Source organism: Trachurus trachurus, assembly GCF_905171665.1.
Source record: "Trachurus trachurus genome assembly, chromosome: 24".
Lineage (NCBI taxonomy): Eukaryota > Metazoa > Chordata > Actinopteri > Carangiformes > Carangidae > Trachurus > Trachurus trachurus.
This window is the reverse complement of record NC_139910.1, coordinates 21498977-21518753: the sequence shown is the minus strand read 5'-3', so window position 1 is coordinate 21518753 and position 19777 is coordinate 21498977. Positions and strand designations below refer to the sequence as shown.

Genomic DNA, 19777 nt, shown 5'->3' with positions numbered 1-19777 from the left:
TACGACCCCTCTAGGGGGGTCCAGGGGCATGCTCCCCCGGAAGAAAAATTTGAATATTTCATATATGAAAGCATTAATCTGATGCATTTTGAGAAGAAATTCAAGAAGAAGTACAAGACAGTATGAGTGTATGATAAAGTATGGTCACATTATGCTATATAACGTTATTAGTGTTGTCACGATACCAACATGTTGGTACTGGTATTGGTACCAACATGTTTTTTGATACTTTTCCAAATACAAAGAGAACACAAAAAATGTCATTATTGACTTTACTTTAATAGAAAATCTTAGAACTATTATGCATCAGTAAATAATCAATCCCTGCTGCTGCAGGATTAAAATTGAAATTTCCATCAATATTAATCTGAACTCTTCCTAAATTAAAACATTAGTGGTCTGTTTAAAAATGAATATCAACTTGTTCTCTTTGCATTATTTGAGGTCTGAAAACACTGCATCTTTTTTTGTTATTTTGACCAGTTGTAATTTTTGGGGGAAATTGTTATCAGTAGTTTATAGAATGAAACACAAACGACCATTTTACTCAAACACACACCTATTGTTTCCCATACGTAGACCAATGTGGTGCAGCGCCACAGAATCAAGACCAAGCCACAAATTGACTCTGCTTTTTTTTTTTTCATCAACGCAATATCGTTCCGTTAATTCATCTCCGCATAGCGCTCCTTCGCTGTGTTCACTCACTCACTCACTCACAGAGAGAGAGAGAGAGAGAGAGCGAGAGAAGCGTGCATGCATGTTAGTAGTGGTAAAAACGAAACTTATCAACCAACTTGCATTAATTAACGAGTCTGTGGTGGCCCGTCTCTCTCTAGCACGCTGGTGCACAGTCACACACACACAAACGCAGGCACATGGACAGGTCGCGCTGTAACGGCTCAAATTACAATGTGGCGACTTCACGCAGCGGCGTCACCGCTGCCGCCGCTCTGGACTGCACAGTACAATTCACAACCACAACCCAATCAGGTGCTCTCGCGCTTGTGGGTGTTTTCCTCTTCTTCTACTTTTTTTCTCTTCTCAATTCAAGGCTCTTGTAATCTATACATCCAAATCCCGATCACTTGTCCCCCCCTCAAAAATATTTTCTCATCGGATCTGCACGATTCACGTAGGTCATCTATTTTGGTAACAAAACGGCGAATTTCGCCGAAAGGTGAGTGATTCTCATGCCTGGTCAACGTTATTGTTAACGGTCAACGGTTAAATGGTAATCATGCGCATCCCTATCTGGAAATTAATAATCGTTAACCAAATAACAATTGCTAGATTAGTTGAAAAATGTATGGTTTGACTAATCGACTGATCAAAAGAAAAGTTGATAGATTAATTGGGAGAAAAATAATCGTTTAGGACAGCCCTAAACAAGACGCTCATTGGATAAATTCTGCGATGTTGTCCCTCCTATGGATGGTCAGTGTCTCTGGAGATGAATGGAGCAGTGGGTGGGGCCTGAACGCTGGGCATCTACGTGATGATTGGTGGATCTGTCTAAAGGCTGAATCCCTTTTTGACTGACAGCTTTTTTTAAACTTACACCGGCACTGGAGGATTTCAAGTTCAGTCCCATTGAAGACTCTACAAGTGAAGTGGAGAGACAAGCTGCAGCTCATTTCTTGGTATGTGCTTGGTGATATGGCTCATTTCCACTGTACATACTGTAATCATACTCAAACACAAGAGCATGAGCAAAATAAACAAAGAGCATTTCTTTGTTTCAGTTTAACATCATTCTCACATTTTCTTGTTTGAGTTTGATATAGTTTCGTTAGTTAGTTGATTCATTCATACCGTAGACTAGGTTGGGGTTGGGGTGGGTATAAATAAATGGACAGATTTTTACGATGTATAGGCCAAAAATGAGCTTCCACCTCTTTCAAAGACCAGCAGTACATCTGCACATTTGAACTGTTGGTTCTGCTCCCTCCACCCACACACTCATTCATACAGCATCTTCTGCAGACACTCAGGAAGAATTCAATATAACTCTATCTATATCTTTCTGTCTGTCAGTGTTTTCTTCACAGGTGAGGCTTATTTAGTCTGTGTCTGTGCTCTTTTAGTCATGGTGGACAACGCACTATTTCCTAACAGTGCTAACATGTGGTCAGTCAATGTTTATCTTCTCTGCTAACTTCACCATCAGTCTCCATCATGACAGCTTTTCACCTCCATGAGAGATCTCATCACATTTTAATATTGCATCACAGCTAATGTATGTGCTCTTGTGTCATTTGAGTGCAGTGTGAGAGTCTCTACTAAATGTTGCTTGCTGTAATTGCCAGTCACATTTCTCTCCTCTATTCTGCTTTCCGTATCACTGTGTGTGTGTGTGGAGTGAAGCAGAGGCAGGTTGACAACTTGTAACGTTAAGTGCAATAAAAGCCTCTAAACCCCAGGAAGGACAGACATCAGGCCTGAAATGTCTGAAAGGCCAAAGCATGGGCGGTGACAGGTGATGGGCTGGTGACAGGGAGCAGGTCGTAGCTTCAGCATCAGCAGCTGCTGCTGTTCCAGCTACCTCCTACCCTCCTTTAAAGGGATACGTCAACATTTTTTTTTCGTGTCTTGCCTCACTCACAAGTCCATGACAAGCAGATAGACACCGTCCTTTCGACTGTGCGTGCAGTAACAAGGGAGAGCCCGTATCGCCCGTAATTAGCTTAGCTCAAACGCTGTCGTGTATAGGTAGTGTTAGCCTGCCTCCACCTAAAGTCATCAGAGACACTCTTCAGCATCTCTAAACGGAAACCGGTGGGCCGACCTTTGTCTCAGAGCTGTCAAAACGGAGGGTTCAAGCAAAGACGGTTTATTTTGGTTCAAGCTAGCTACATCGAGGGTAGGTTAGCTTCCTATTTCAACGTAAAAGTACAGATTCTATCAACATGGTTTTCTGTATGTAAAGGGCAACAGGTGTTTTATTTTGTGAAAGTAACCGGAAGTGCGTTGGTCACAACGGCTAGCTTGAGTAGCGCTGAATTCGTCCGAACAAAATTGTAAACAGCTGGACAAATTAGCGACACACTGCTGATCTAAACGGCTACTTTCTCGCCTTTTACAGAGTTTAGAGCTAAAATGAAATCAGCTTTTGACTGCTGATTTCGGCTCAGGTAGGAGGCAGGCTAACACTACCTATGCACTTCCAGCATTTGAGCTAAGCTAATTACGGGCGATACGGGTTCTATCTCCCTTGTTGCTGCACGCACAGTCAAAAGGATGGTGTTTATCTTGTCATGGACTCGGAAGTGAGGCAAGACACGAAAAAAAATGTTGGCGTATCCCTTTAACACACAGGCAGATTGAAAATGGGCGATTCCAGCAATAATTACTGTATATTGTGAACACTGGGAGACTTTTCTGGAGCGGCATGAGTAATGTCCCTGCTAACAATAAAGTGAGACAGTGGGTAAATAGTCTCCAGACATGTCAGTGACAAACTCCTCCCATCCTGTGTCAGGGCATCTACAGGCTTTAAGACACTGGCTTTTAATCAAATTTCTGTTTCTCATATCACGTTGATCCGTTTAAGACACCGGCTCATCCATATCTCTGCTGGGGGCAATAACAGGAGCTCCAAATGTTTCACGTTTCCAGCTGGAATATTATTAGTGTTTATCTCCACCTCCACCGGAGTTAATCACAGGGATTACAGTCTCAGGTCTGAGTGTTGGAGCTGCAGATTAAAGGATCAAATCTGAGAAATGAAACTTCAGCTTCACCTGCTGTGAGGCCCTGTGTGTGCGTGTGTGTTTGTTCAAATGCCCTCACAGCTAGAACTTGAACACACACACTCTCTCTCTTTCACAGCGGTGATGAGGAACCTTGGTCGTGTGCATGTTTGTGTGTAAATGTAATAAAGGATGCTACTGGCCAATCTTATGTAACACCCATGTCGGCCCTGATGCTAAACCGTCGCCATAGCAACAGAACCAGTGTGTTGGTCTCCCTCTTTTTCTCTTTATTCTCACCTCTGTTCTTCTCTCCGTCCTCCCTCTCCAGTTTAATTCAATGTAAATGAGCTGCGCTGACATGAAATATGTAAGTACACCCCCCACCCTCCGGTCTACACCACTGACTCTCTCTCTCCTCCCCCACGTCTCATTCCCACAGGTCTCTTTCATCACATCTCTCTCTCTCTCTCTCATATCCACCCACCATGTCTCTCTACCACTTCTACTGCCTGTCTTCTCTCTCCTCTCTCCTCCTCATCCGTCTTGTCTGTCAATCCTTCTCTCTTTCAACAACATCTTCATTAACACACTAATTATTTCTAATGCTTACCGCCACCCCCCCCCCCACCCCCTCCCTGATTGACAGTGTGTGTGATGAATTAAATTGATAGGAAATAAGATGCAGAGTATTTTTTCAGCCTGTTTTCCATTCTCTCGTTCTTCACTTCCATCACTTTTCCTCTCCTCCGTCTCACACTTCCACCCACCTTCCTTTCTTGTTTGTTTCCCAGCAGCTCTCATTTCTCTCAACACACTCTCATTCTTATTTTCTAAAAGATGAATCCTCAACCTTTTAAACAGAATAAATTACTGATCAAATTTTCCTCCTTTTCCTCACCATCAGACACATCTGTCTCATGTCTCACTAAGTAAAAGCTAATTACCATTAAACTGAATATCTAATTATCTAACTGTCTTTCCCAGCTTCACCTTCTTAATGTCTATCAGAAACGGAGACAGAACAAACTCGACTACAAACATGTGTTCTCATCAGGAGGAATATCTGTCTGAAAAACAGATTGGTTTTGACTTTCACTCTTCATCACTTCCCTCTCCCTGCTTATCTGTCTGTCGACACTCCTCAACGCTCTTTTCCAATTTGCTCTTTTCAATTCTGAATCTTCTCTGCTCTGCTCGACTCTTCCCTCACACAGAAAAACATTTATCTGAAATAACCAGAGGCAAAAGCAAACCGTGTCTTACGAGACACAGTTTCCTTACGGCAATGTCTTCGCTCTACACATGTAGCCTCGAAGCATCTGATGAACATTCACAGTTTTATGATTCTCACTTCCTCAGAAATGTAATCACAGTTGTGTGGTATCACCGAGATCAGAAAACTAAAGCTGTGATTGGTCGGAGTGGGCAGCTTTTCTTTCTAAAGGTTTAAGACACTGGCAGAGATCACGTGAAGACAACATCGAGCAATTCAAATGAACATTTTACTGTGCTGAACTACTTACTTTACCACATCCAAGTATTTGAAATAAAAAATAAATAAAAAATTCACTAATTCCGATTGTCTCAAGTAGATTTACCCTCCACAAGCAATCAAAAAACTATAAACTAAAAACAGCTAACTAAAAGTGTGTCTTAAACGTGTGGACGGTCCTTTATATCAGCCTTGTGCACAGAGACAAAGCTGATTATATCATAATGCCCCGTATCGGCTGATTAATCGGCTGTTAAATCAATCTACCTAGTGCTTTTTTCAGGAGACAGACGGACTGAAACCAATTTATTAAAACCAAATCAGTTCATCAGATTGATGCACAGACTTTAAACAACCAGACAGAGAGTATGGAAACATTTCTCACTGGGCGACACATGTATCATCACTCTTATGGAGCAAACTGAGGAAAGGCTCCATAATCTGCTATATTTCCTATCATGCAAGAGAAAGCAATAATACAATAATGTATTAGAAAATGCTTTGGATACTATATATATATTCTCAGATGTCAAATACAGTGGCTACAACAACTGCCAGATTAAAATTGAATGCTGGATTATAAACCAGTCCCTGTGCCAGAGGAGGTTTCTGCAAAGAGACCACCTTAAAACCTTGACACAGGCATAAATCCACCTTAAGCCCTGAGGCTTTCACTGACACCAGCTATTCTCTAGGAATCTGACTCACTGAGGACGGTGTTCCTTCTCCACAGGTTTCTTTTTGTGTGCATCAATACTCATCAATATCTTAGTGAGTCCACACTCCAGAGTGTCTGTGATTGGAGGTAAATGTCACACACATCTAAAGCTGGAAACACCGCATCTCATTAACAAAGCCCTGGTAACTATGGCAATGAGCATCATCCCCGACCCTCCGTGTAACTTATGCTAAAAAGGCCAAGAGGTTGCTATGACAACTAGGAGGAAAACAAGAAAGAGACAAAGTTGGAGCCGTTTTCTTGAAACCTGCTATATTCACTCTCACAAACACACACACACACACACACACACACACACACACACACACACACACACACACACACACACACACACACACACACACACACACACACACACACACACACACACACACACACACACACACACACAGGGACTGACAGCTTGTCTGTGTGTGAGAGTCAATATCAAAGTTGATGGGGACTATGTGAACATTTTATTCTGCTCTTCCATCCTTTCATTCCCTGGGAACCTCTTGATTTTTCAGTCCGTCTTCTTCCTTCCTCCGTTTTTAACAACATCTTTATGATGAAGCTCTTTCCTGATAAATTTGTTGCGACCTGCGCTGTCTGAAGAGTTTGTGCGTGGCCCATCTGTTTTGGTATGGATACATCACAGACCATCCGGGAGCCTTTGTTTCCCCTGAGGACGGCTGACAGCCTCCTGCCGACTGTGGGAGCTAATTAGAGGATAAAGTAGAGAGAAGTGTCTCCCTCATCTTTTAATAATGTACTGTGATAGGACAAGGTATTATATCTACGGAACACACTGATTATTGATTGTAACATCTAACTAGTGAACAACAAGCTGTTAAAGTATGGATTCAAACATGTTGCTTCCAAAATAATGAAATATAAAAATGAAGCAGATTTTCTGCAGAGGAGGACAGCCAGAACACAGGAGAGGCCTGTTTAATGAAAACAGATGACTTTAAGTTAGGAGATGTAAATGTATTAGTATAAGTGGATTTAGAAAATGGATGGTTGGATGTAAATTAATTGATACAGTCTTAAATTAAATGATTACTAGATACGGTGGGGTCCAAAGGTCTGAGACCACTTCATGACTCAGACTTTTGGACCCAGTGTACATGGATTGAATAGCATTGCACTGCAGAGCATGTCATTGGTATTCAGTACATTTGCACTGTATCTAACAAGATGTATAGAGATAATTACACTGACAGACAGAGTGGATAAATGGCTGTATATGGTTCATTTCTCAGCAAAACACAAGCTCTATGTTATTTGATTCACAAAGCAACGTTTCTTGAATTAAATGATTAATAAATAAGAATGATGAATCAGTTAATTGACTAATTGTTTCAGTTAGATAAAAAATGATTAAATGATGAATGGAAGGACAGGAGCACGACACTGTTCTATACTGTGTCATGACAGAGTGCACACTGACTACAGTATTTATTAAAATGACAACCAGAGGCCTGATTAACATAAGTCAGGCTGATAAACATGGAACGTATTTGCACTTTACAGCTGAAATGTGTGATTGTCCCTGCAGCACAGTGTCACTCACTGTAAATAATTACAGGCAGTGAGAGTTTAAAGAACACACAGCCATCTCCCATCTTGTCTAAGTGCTGAGACATCTGCGTTGTCTACCAGGGGACAACTATAATTTCTATCTCATCACTGCTCCCTTTACAGTCAACTCTTTATTACATAATTACATTGGGAGCAGCACATTTAACCTGAAAAAGGCTGTTTATCACGTACAGAGTCCAAGTAAACTATGTTAGATCCAGAAAATTTGCACTTAATGTAATACTGTGATGAAAAAGACATTCATAACAGCATTGTAAGTCCTGGGAAATACATGATCTAACTGCGTTCTAGACCAATAATGAACAACTATGGAGTGAGTCTGGTTCAATAATATGTGGTTTTTGAAGCTCAAGCTTGCAAAAAAAAACAAAAAACATTTCAAACCCGATGAAGTTAACTGTGTCATCTCATGACAGATAAAGATTTGCACAATGCACAGGAAACACAAAGGAGCAAATACTGATGCTAAAATCAACATTCTCTTCATTCCTTAGACAAGAGTCGCGTTTGCTTCTACCAATTAGACAGCTGTGGTAACGTAAGAGACACACACACACACACACACACACACACACACACACACACACACACACACACACACACACACACACACACACACACACACACACACACACACACACACACATTACACAGTCTACTACCCTTATCAAAGTTGATGCTGCCTTTTAACTGCACTGGCAGACAGACAGAGAGATGAGGCAGAATATCAAAACAGGTCAACACTGGACACTGACAGCAGTAAATACAATTGTTTGGGGGTAAAAACCAAACAAAGGACACGACGTGTTGAGATTAACCCTGATGATGAACTCTGTCCAGCCACAATCAGCTATCACCCTGTCCTCCTTGTTGCCCCCCACCCCACCCTGAAACACTTGTGTACATTTTCTGAAACCCTCCTTATTTTCCATGATGATTAGGTTTTGGCAGCAACAAGGATCCCAGAAAGAAAATAAGCTGTAATGAGAGGGAAACACACCGACCGAAGGGTCGTTGGCTTTTAGAGAGATGCTGGTGCTGTTATGACGCTAAAATGATCCTGTTCCTTCAGTTGTTGCTGTTTGTCTGGAGCAACTTTGCAAAATGACCCAAAATTCCTTGTCGTTATCAGGGGAGCAGTCTAATGCGAAGTGGAGGAAACATTTAGCCAGAATTGTGGCCACTCAGAAGAGATTTTCCGTCAGATTTCAAACTAGAGTTTCATTTCCTCGTTCCACAAGAGAGCCAGATAAATGTTTCATCAGTCATGTCTAATAAATAATGAACAGTTGCACTTTGTCCCTTTTGTATGTCTCCTGCTCTGTTTCCCTGTTTTATTTTCTCACTGTATTGATTGAACTAAACATCCTGTTTTTCAGTATATATAAAACAATCTTATTAGGTCAATGAAAACGACAGAAACGCTTCAAAGAGGCCTCACAAGGCTCCACAAACAGAATAAAATCTATCTACTGATCAATAAGAGAGTGGACACACACACACACACATAATACTGATCTCTTTGAACATAAAGCAGGAGCACAGAACATATCACTTATGACACACACACACACACACACACACACACACACACACACACACACACACACACACACACACACACACACACACACACACACACACACACACACACACACACACACACACACACACACACACACACGAATACTGATCCCTGGGAACATATAGCATCAACACACACAGAGGGTGTCAATCAGGACACAGGCATTCAGGCACATAAATACACAACAACACACACCTCTCCCAAAATAAGACCATTCTCATGATCAATCAGAGAAACAACAAAGCTAATCAATTGTATTGATCTTGATGACAGCATCACTCAATTAGCCCACACTTCTCAGAAGCCTGAGCCTAATTACGCCCATGATTCTATCACCTAAAGCCTGTTTCTTCTCCCGTGAGGACGGACCAGACCAGTGGTGAGTGTGAATGAGTCTGACTGAGGACTGATGCTGAGATGACACACACAAGCCTCCAGCTCTGCCAAGTGAGAACAAACGTGTTGGCTGCAAGTACACAACACAATCCCCTGATACTCCTGAGCTGAAGGTGGTCGACGGGGGAGCTCAGAACAAACAGACCTGCTTTAGGTTAAATATTACTCTGTTAGGATCAAGCAGTGTGGTATGAACAGCAGCTACTGAGCCAGGTTACACACACTGGTAGCTGCATGCAGAGATTAAAGGGGACATATTATGGAAATATCACTTTTCGAAGGCTCTTTAACATATATTTAGGTGTTTGTCTTGTCTTCTGGCCCCTGACATGTGCAAATTGCCCAAAAAAATCTGTAGTTTTCAGGCTCCCTAGGATGAAATCCATGTGGTTTTATGAGCTGCTCCCTTAGGTGTCTGACAATGATGTAACTAGTTTTTGAATTTGCATAATGGGGTGGGGCAAGCAGCGGTTCATTTGCAGTGTTTCCCATTAACTCATTGAGTGCCAACCACGTAATTTCTCGTTTTTCGTTCCCATGCGTTGAGTGCCAAAAACGAGATTTTTTCGTTTTTTGCTTTTTTTTTTAATTATGAAAATAGACACTTGAACACACCTTATGTGTAAATTTGGGGACTCTACGACGAGGAGAACTGAAATAGATGACGATCAAAGTCACATGACAGCTCATGATGTGGAAGTTTTTATCATAACTCAGCTTCTGCATGTGGATGCAGCAGCTGCTCTGCTCTCACCTGCGCTGCTGCTCCAGCTGCTCCAGCTGCTCGGAGCAGAAACAGGAAGCTCTCAGCCCACTGTCCCGCCCGGTCTTCATCTGGAGCAACACCGTGTCCTCCCCAAAGCCCTCCCGCGGTAAAATGTGATGGTCTCTGGGTCAAAGCAGACCGCCGGCACCGACCCGTACCACAGACGGACCGCGACCACCGGCGGGGCCGGTGTTTCTGAGCCGCTGGGGCCGACAGACCCTCACGTTCCGCGGCGAGAGGCTGTGACACGGCACGTTGCGTCTGTGTTATTGTTGTTTAGTGCCGCCCCCCCCGCCCCCGATGGTGGTTTTGTGAATAGAACAACAATTGTTGTATATATTTATCTTATACGAGCCCTTTGATCCAGAAATGCGAGTGTCAGAAGAGCGACAGGCACAAACAGAGCACCTTTCATAAAAGACGCTCTATCTCCTTTTCTAGAAAAAAAGGAGGGATTTTGGTGAAACCCAGCCATGTTTAGCTTGACTTTTCTCAGGAACGGAGGCACGTAGAAACAAACGGTTTGTGGTCATTTGAAGCATAAAGTTAAACCTTTCAATTGAGCTACAGTATGTGTTGGTGGCAATAATATAGAATACACTATGGCTCTACATAAAAAGTAAAAAATGGTCTAAATTGCCGGTACACTTGACTAAAACTTTGGAAAGGAGCGCGGCACTCAATGAGTTAAAGCAGAAGTGAGTGATCCGGTCGTTTTCGCTAATGCTGCGTTCCAGGCAGGCTTTTGAAATCGTAAATTACAGCTTCAAGTCACAACTTACGACTTTGTAGCGTTCCAGGCAACCCACTCGTGTTTTTCCGACCTGTTTTACCGGTGAAAGTCACTATAACGGCCACTCGTAACTTCCGACCGGTGAACTCGTACCAGATCGAACTGGTACCACTTCACGGTTGGAAAAATACGAGTTTCCTTGAACGCACCATAACAGTCCTCGTCGCTACGTCACCACATTCACGGCGTTCCTTGGCTGCACACACAGCCCTGCATGCCGTTCTCTCTCCTCATTGGATAAAAACTGTAGGATACGATAAATGTTTTCTCTTCGGCTCAGAGCAGAGCAGAGGGACTGAGAGACCCGTGTTTCAGACCAAACACTCTATGTAAGTGATTGCTGTCGGAAGATATAACTATTTAAGACTTATATTAACACAAATATATCACTCACTTCTGCTTTAATTAACGGGACACAGACATTTTTTTTTCTTCTCCACGTGTGTCTAGGTGCGGTGCGCCCGCACGCGAGAGAGGCGGCAGGTTGAGAGGCTGAGAGATGGTGAAAGGCTAGCATGATTATTAAAAAAACAACAAAAAAACCTCTCATCTCTGCCTGCACATAGACACTGTTATAGCCTACAGACACGGGCGCACGGTAAATAATCGCGCTAATTGCTCAGCTGCAGCGCTATGTCGTATTTTCACAGACGCATGTCACAGTCATTTCTTTAAGACACCTGGGAACTATTTTATTTGTGGAAAAGGGGCAGAATATGTCTCCTTTAACATTAATGTGGACAGTAACATGGACAAGTCTTCTTAGACCATGTGATATGACAATTCAGTCTTTCAAAGAAGAATGCAAAGTAGAAATGCAATGCAAAGTGGCAATTAAAAAAAATCTTTTGTTCAATCTGTAAAATCATCAGGATTACATGTAGTGTTTACCTACCAGTAAACGCATCACACCACAGTTCTTTATTCACTAAGAGCTGCCATCCTGGCTCTGCTACTTCGATTTCTGTCACTTTTTATTTTATTTTACTGAAGTTACATAATTAGCCTGCTACCCCTGACCCCGGGTGTTAAACCATGTCATCATTTCCCAAAAGCCTCTCTCCCTGTAATGTCCCTGTTGCCCTGAAAAGGTAGTCCTTCTAACAATGTCCTCTAATCTCTTATGTTATAAACACAACAATGTCTGAAGCTCTTGGAGTGACTGTTCAATAAACAGCCGTTAAAGAAACATTAGCTATGTAGCAAAGGGTGACTCATAGTCATCAACAGAGTCTCTCAGCTCGCAGCAACTCTCAGCTCATTGTCTTGGTCAGGACAAACTTAAATCCTCTGGTTCTCATATCAACCTTTTCATCCATCCATCATCTATACACTGTTTATCCACGCAGGGTTGCTGGAGCCAATCAGCTGACATATGACATACTGTACACCCTGCAGTGCCGACATAAAGAGATAAACAATGAACACACACACAGTGTTGGGCAAAAGTAATTAGTTATAGTTATTAGTTACTTTCCCCCAAAAGTAACTGAGTTAGCAACTTAATTACTACATTTTAAAGGAACTAATTACCAGGAGAAGTAACTATTGCGTTACTCTTTTTATAAAATGCTCAAATGTCAAATTACATGGACTGCTGCCCCTACCGTCCTGTTTATCTGGAACTAACCAACTTACTTACCAGATAAACGTCTTTCCAACTAGTTTATGGACTGACAAAAATGTGTAGGCTACGGAACGTACACCTGACGGAACTTCTTGAGTCAAGTAACAGCGAGGAACGGCGCATTTTATTGTCTGTAACGGTAACGGCGTTAGAACGGTGGAAACAGTAACTTCTTTGATTACTCATTACTGAAAAATGTGACGTTTATAACACCGTTATTTTATAATGCCACGTTATTCCCATCCACTGCACCACCATGCTGACCCACAGCTTTTATTTTCAATTAAAAAGCTCTGTGTCCTAACTCTTTAATACTGTGACTGTATTGGTCACTACTACGCAGTGAGTCAAGGTTAATGCTATCAACTACCTGATCTAATCAATGCTGCCACTGATCAGAAAGGTGTCAGTGTGTGTTAGTGATGATTAACACACAAGAGGCAGAGACGGAGAGAGATACAACAGTAGCAGCACACAATCAATAAATGTGTGTGTTTAATGACACAGTGAGCACACAGGTCTAAGGTTCAACAATCACAAACAAAACACACACACACACAACAAAAATGACCACTTTGTCCCTATTTACATGTTTTGAGGACCACAAACCTGTAGTAACCTCACACACCCTATCTCTGTATCACTGTATCACACTCTCTCACACACACACACACACACACACACACACACACACACACACACACACACACACACACACACACACACACACACACACACACACACACACACACACACACACACACACACACACACACACACACACACACACACACACACACACACACACACACACACACACAGATCACACACAGTATTGCTAATCTTCTTAGTAATCACAAGGTTTGACTGTTGGAACAGAACAAAGTTCACATCGTGCTCCGATCAGAGTGAGAGCCAGAGACAAACCCACAGACACAGACATGACATTAGAGACATGAGGAGAATCACAGCCGTTTCCTCTGGACTGAAGCCACAATCTTTTCTCTCTAAGGAATTATTATCCCTGGATTGTTTCATTGTGTGACACTGAGAATTATTAAAGTTCCTTCGAGGACTTTAAGTTATGAGACTGCCATCCCCATAGGTTCACCTTTGACCTCCACTTAAATGCTACTAGAGGGAATTTATCACCAGGAAGAACAACAGGACAACTATGGAGTAACTCACTCTGAGTGTTTCTGTGGACATTCATCTCCACCTACGTTCATTCAAATCTGCATTTGAAGCAGCCTGAAAACTGTAAGTAGATATGTATGCAATATGTTTTTGTATATCTGATAACTGCTCAGGGCTGCACTAGGTGCTGGATGTTATTACACTTTGTGCTTTTTGACAATTATATTATTCTCTCTACCTTTAGTTCTTGTGGTTTGTGTAAAATAATTTGTAGCGTTTATAATTTAGCAGGAGGGAACATGCACGCAAAAGCTTCAATTTCATGTGTGGAAATGACTTCAACACTAAAAAAACACACTTGAGTTACATGTGTGTGTCTTTTGGCTCTGTTTGAATTGCACCTGTATGATGGGACTGAATATAACGATCACCATCTTTCCTCAAAATCTAAGTCACAATACATTTCATGGAGTGACACACACTGCCCCTGGATGGTTCACATCATTAGACAGAAGAAGTATCATGGAGGTGACAATTTGAAAGCCTGATAAAATAAACTAGAAAAACTGTGCTGCTGACTTGAACTTCCGTTACATTTACCGTAGTTACTTGACAGATGCTTTTATTCAAAGTCAGGAACATCAGTGTATGAAGACACAGCTGAAGTAGTATTAGATGGAAAAAAGATAAAAGGGATTTAAGTGTCAGTCTGCATTTCCTTGGACAAGATACTGAGATCCACACTGCTGCCAATATGGAAATGTTGTTTATGTGTACACTCAGTAAAGTGCTGTTTCAATGTGTGTGAATTGGTAGTAGTGGTTTCATGTTGTAAAGCCCGTTGAATGGCCAATAAGACAGGAAAAATACTACTACATGATACTACAACCAGTCTACTGTAATCAAACCATTTTCCATTCAAATCACTGAAGTTGAAAATGCGAACAAGACTGAGCTCAATTGTAAAATACGAGCTACAGTACAACAGAGTCACCTTGGAATCTGAGCCAAGAACTGGTTGTTTTGAAAGAAATAGTGACCTGAGACTGTTCATATTTCTGAGTTATTATCAGACGCTTTTACACATTTTTCTACTTAGCCACCTCTACTGCTGACTGTTACACTGTTACTTGGGTAAAAGCATCTTCCCAATGATTAACGTTCTAAAAATGTCTCACATTTAACATACCGGTATAGTCAATACAATACTCTTGAAACATTATCATATAGACCTAAAAAGCTCAATCTCAACAAAGCCTGTCAATACCTTTGACCAAGAAATGGTCAAATCAATGCTTAGAGACATGTTACCTGATCATGTGTCAGGTATCTTATTCTCTGGTTTCCCTCTCTCTGCAGAAGCAGGATGGAGGTGCTGAGTGGCCCCTGGGCTGACGTGGCCCTGCTCCTCAGACAAACCATCCTGCAGTCAGACAAACAGACAGACAGTTGTCTTCCTCTGCTGCTGGTCGGCCTGCTGCTCTTCCTGTCAGTCAGTCTGCTGCTGCTGCAGCTGATCATCTACCTCAGCTGGAAACTCCGACAGGGTCGGCACATTATTAACTTTTCATGTCTCTCCCATGTTCAAACCACTTACTATGTTACATTTGCGATGCTGCTGTGTCGCTAAATGGAAATTGTGAGGAGGAGTCTTTCTCCTGGGCCACACATACTATAAATACATACACATATCTCCGCACTGTGAGGGTTTCTGGGTAAAATGTGCTCCAACAAGGAGACTTCACTTCATGGTTTCAGTTGCTATGGCCACCAGTACACACCATTTTGTCTATATTGGGCAAATGTTCTCATTTAACGCCGTAAATAAAAAGTTGCATCTGCAAGACATACACACACACACGTACGTTGCCGGCAACCAACTGTGTCTTATCGAAGTCTCATATTCAGATTGGCCTCCGACTAAAAACAGCTCATGTCTCTTCCAGGTACAAAGACAGTCTGAGCTCTGAATAACAAAAAAATATACAAAATAGATTAAAGACCTTAGAACTTGGTTACATAATGGCAATTTAGGAATAAAACCAAATTTTACTTTGAAGCTTATGATCACTGAGAGTATTATTGTACTGGCCTGGTTTCTTTGAAGTGTTTATCTTTTAATGTGCGACAGATACAGTGTGTATGTGAGAGGGCGACTGGTCCAAGGTACTGAGTGAGAAACCTGGAAATATGGCTTTTTATCATCTGTGTGTTCACATGCTCTGGTAACAAGTGTTTTTTGACTTTTACATAAAATACAAACACTCACAATGTGTTTCGGTGAGCTCCTCTGAGGCCAGTCATAATCAGCTGCAGCTAATTTATATTAGGCCTAATGAAAAAAAAAAAAACTTGTTTCTATTTGAGCCTTGTGTTGACTGAGTGTGTTCTTCATGACAAACACTAGTCATAACGAGCAGACAGGTGCTGAGGAAGTAGAAACCATAGACTGTATAGTAGAAACCATGGTAGAAACTCACTCATGATGGAGGTCCCTTTCCTGTGGGGGGTCGTCCAGCCGTCACCCTGGCAACGCTGCAGCTAGGAACACATTAACAGCCATGGTTACAAATTTCAGATAAAACGTAAACATAAACATAAACAACATGAACATTTCCGGGCACAAAAATAAACAAACTCATATTGACATAAATCTTTCAAAAAAAACAAAAACAAAAAACAACCTCTGTAATTTAGTTTATTGATCATTTTTGTTGTGCTCTCAGGTGAGCTACTAACAGTTAGTAACGTTAGCTTTGCGCTGAGCTAACGCTAACTTGAGAAAGCTAGCAAAGTCTGCTGGGCAATGTATGTTAACGTTAGCTAAATAAAGTAGCAGACTTACGTTTCGTTTCTGTGTAACTTTGAAAGCGGAAATATTATTTTTCATCAACACCGACCGCACAGAACTGAAACATTTCATTACCTGACTCATTTAGGCCTACGTCACTATCTGGAGAGGACGGGTCAGGTGCTCTCGTTGCGCACGCGCACACACAACAGAGCCCTAGGATGTTCTGTATCGTTGTTGGTTATTTAATGCATGACACATTTTGTACAACTCTATTGTACAATTGATAGTATTATTAACAATTATCATTTTATGTTATCAGTGATGGGAATAAGGATGTTACAAAATTACTACCGGAGCTACTAATAGATTTTCCTGGTAACTTAATGGGTTACCTTTATAATGTAACTATAACTAATTACTTTTTTTTTAAACGTACCCAACACTGGTTATAGCGGTTCAGCTAGTTTATACTCTGACCTTATAGCCTACATGGTCAGTCATCCTGTGTCGTTTCTGTCTCCCCCAGTTGAAGCAGATCTGTGGAGGGTTCCACAGGACAGAAGCGCCCTCCGCAGGCGGAGACCCGGAAGTACGCACCTGAGGAGGCGGAGCTTTGGGTAGCATTAACACACCTGACTGGACACGCACCCTTCCCCAACAAGAGAAAAACCTTGTAGAAAAAGAAGAAATATCCAAGGCACTCTCTGTGGACAGTTATAAAGCCTTTATTGCTATGGCTTGGTCATGTTAACCTTTAAAAGACTCCTATGCGTTTCAGCCACACACCTTTGTCAAGGAGTCAAACAGTTTTGAAGACAGAAACCTTGTCAGGCCTGTCAACACCATCACGGTGGTGGTGGGGGGACATTCAGTATCTGCCTCAAGAGGATGAAATATGAACATGTACAGAAAATCATTAGCTGCCATCGATGACCTGTTCCTCTTGAAACCCTCAGGGAAATGTTGAAGCCGTCCACACAGCTGCCCTCTAATCTTCTCTGACATCTGTATGAAGGATACATTACATCTGTGCTGCTGCCTGGAAGAAGTCTAAACAGTTATGTGGTGAATAGAGGAGACCAATCAGATGTCAGAGTATAACAATCCTTTATTTAAACAGTGTTACACAGGGGGGAGTGGCTGTGTGGGGAGACACAAGACAGTTAAGCTGCTAGATAGAAAAACTACCAGTGATCAGTGGTTGGCTAAGAGAGAGCAGTGAGGCTGCAGGGTGGTTTTCCAAAGCTCATATAAAGTTTATAAAGTTTTGATGCATGTGAGTTTTTACTTGGTTAAAATACAAAACTGTGCTGGTTTTAATTGACTTTCTACTGTAAAACCGAGCCTGAGATTCAAATGTAAAGAAAATAATTGGTGTCAATTATAAAACATCTCCTTCCTCTGCCCCCAATCAGAAAGTCCTGACACTGTGGGTCTATCAGATGACAGTGACACTGTCCTCTGATAATGTGGAGATCCCTGACAGTTTTAAAATCAGCTGGCGTAGAATCATCTGCTTCTTATCAACGTGTAACAGTTGCTGTGATAACTGCTGAAAACTACCCATAGCCCTATCCTGTCCATGCTGCTTTTTTTTTTTTTTTTAGCTTAATAAAAGTTTCTGTCATTCATTTGTCATTAGGTTATTGTTGTTTTTTTGGTGATCTCACATAGAATCTATGAGAAAAGTCTTCAAACATTTTAGAAAACCAGACCTGCCGCCCCACAGCTCAGAGCCCAGACCCCAGAAAAAGGTTAAATCTGTGGCCTAAAGTACAAAAAGGAAATGGTGGCAGAAAATTTGATTTGTAATGGTGTTCCTTCAAAAAACAGTGACAATGTTATAAATATTCAGGAGGGGGGCACAACAAATCCCACCTTTCAACAACTAGATCAGTTTCACAGGACGACAAATTATGAGAAAAGCTACAAATATCATTGTTTTTTTTTGTTTTGTTTTTTTGAACAGTGAAAACTCCCAAAGCTGCTCAGTGCTGCACCATTTGTTTTGTTTTGTTTAAATCATTTTCTGCTGCTTTGTCTCTAGAGGTTAAAGCTTCCCCAGAATCTGGAATGTCATTTAAATGCATAGTAGAGGTCAGACCAGTGTTTCCCAATAAAAAGCCTGGACAGTCGTTACCACCCCCTCAGTCCAGAAAGAACATTTTAAAATGGTTTCAAATCAGGAGCTGAACATTCCTCCATTAAAAATAAAAAACATACACACACACATGAATGATTCTGTTGGGTCAACTAGGTCCAGTCAGAGAGGAGGGTTCAGATGAACCTGGGCCGGTCCAGGTGGAATGTCTTTATGTAAATCTTCTTTCATTCCTATTTACCAGATTTTTACAGAATGTGGTTTTGTTTTCGCTGCTCACATTGAAAATCTGTTGCCAGCTACATACTTTGAACCAAGCTCCTGGTTCTGCCTCATTTAATGCCACCGACACTTAAACAGTCACATTTTAGTGGATTCCTGATGAACATTTGGCTACAAGGACAGAAAATGAATAAAACATCATGAGAGTCCATGTCGTTGGTTTCAAGAGCACTTCAAGCCCTCTGATACACTTCCCTTCAAGCTGCATTTTACCGTTACACTGTAACATGTCCCCCACAACATTTGGTTGTGGTGAAAACAGTTACAACACCGTGTCGGAGACGGTCTCATCTAGACGAGCCGTATGAGCCGAGGTAATCTATTCACTCCCACACCAATCAACACAGTGGCCTTCTATCTAAACTTGCTCATAAAATCAAATATGTGAAAACATGCTGAGTTTAATTCCTTCTCATTAGGTCCCACAGGTTTTGTTGATATAAAAAGAAGCTGGGGGTGAAATTAAGGGCTGAAACTATGGGACAAACTGGCTTCGAGGCAGAATTAGCAAACTTAGTCTAGACTGTTCATCTGAATTAAAGACAGAACTGGTTTAGGTCGTTCGTTCCAGCTGCATGTCCTCATTTTGGTACCTGTGCTGGTTGGAGCACAAAAGATCTTTTAGAGTGATTGAAATTGCAGATTGTGTTGAGCACCGTCCTAAAGATATTAGAACAGCTTTAACTCACTACAGGATGCAAATTAACATGACTACAAAACAAAAAGGCCGACATGCAAATAGTGTTCAAATTCTTTTTCACTCCCAAATCGATGACGCACCAACTC

General features: G+C 41.6%; 1 long non-coding RNA gene across 1 annotated transcript; it reads left to right on the top strand.

The window, feature by feature from the left end:
• Positions 1–13611: 13611 nt before the first annotated feature.
• Positions 13612–17263, top strand: LOC311007321. The gene is made up of 3 exons (XR_014596414.1): positions 13612–13937; positions 15174–15361; positions 17135–17263. It is a non-coding gene; the product is annotated as an uncharacterized lncRNA (long non-coding RNA).
• The last annotated feature ends 2514 nt before the right edge of the window (positions 17264–19777 follow it).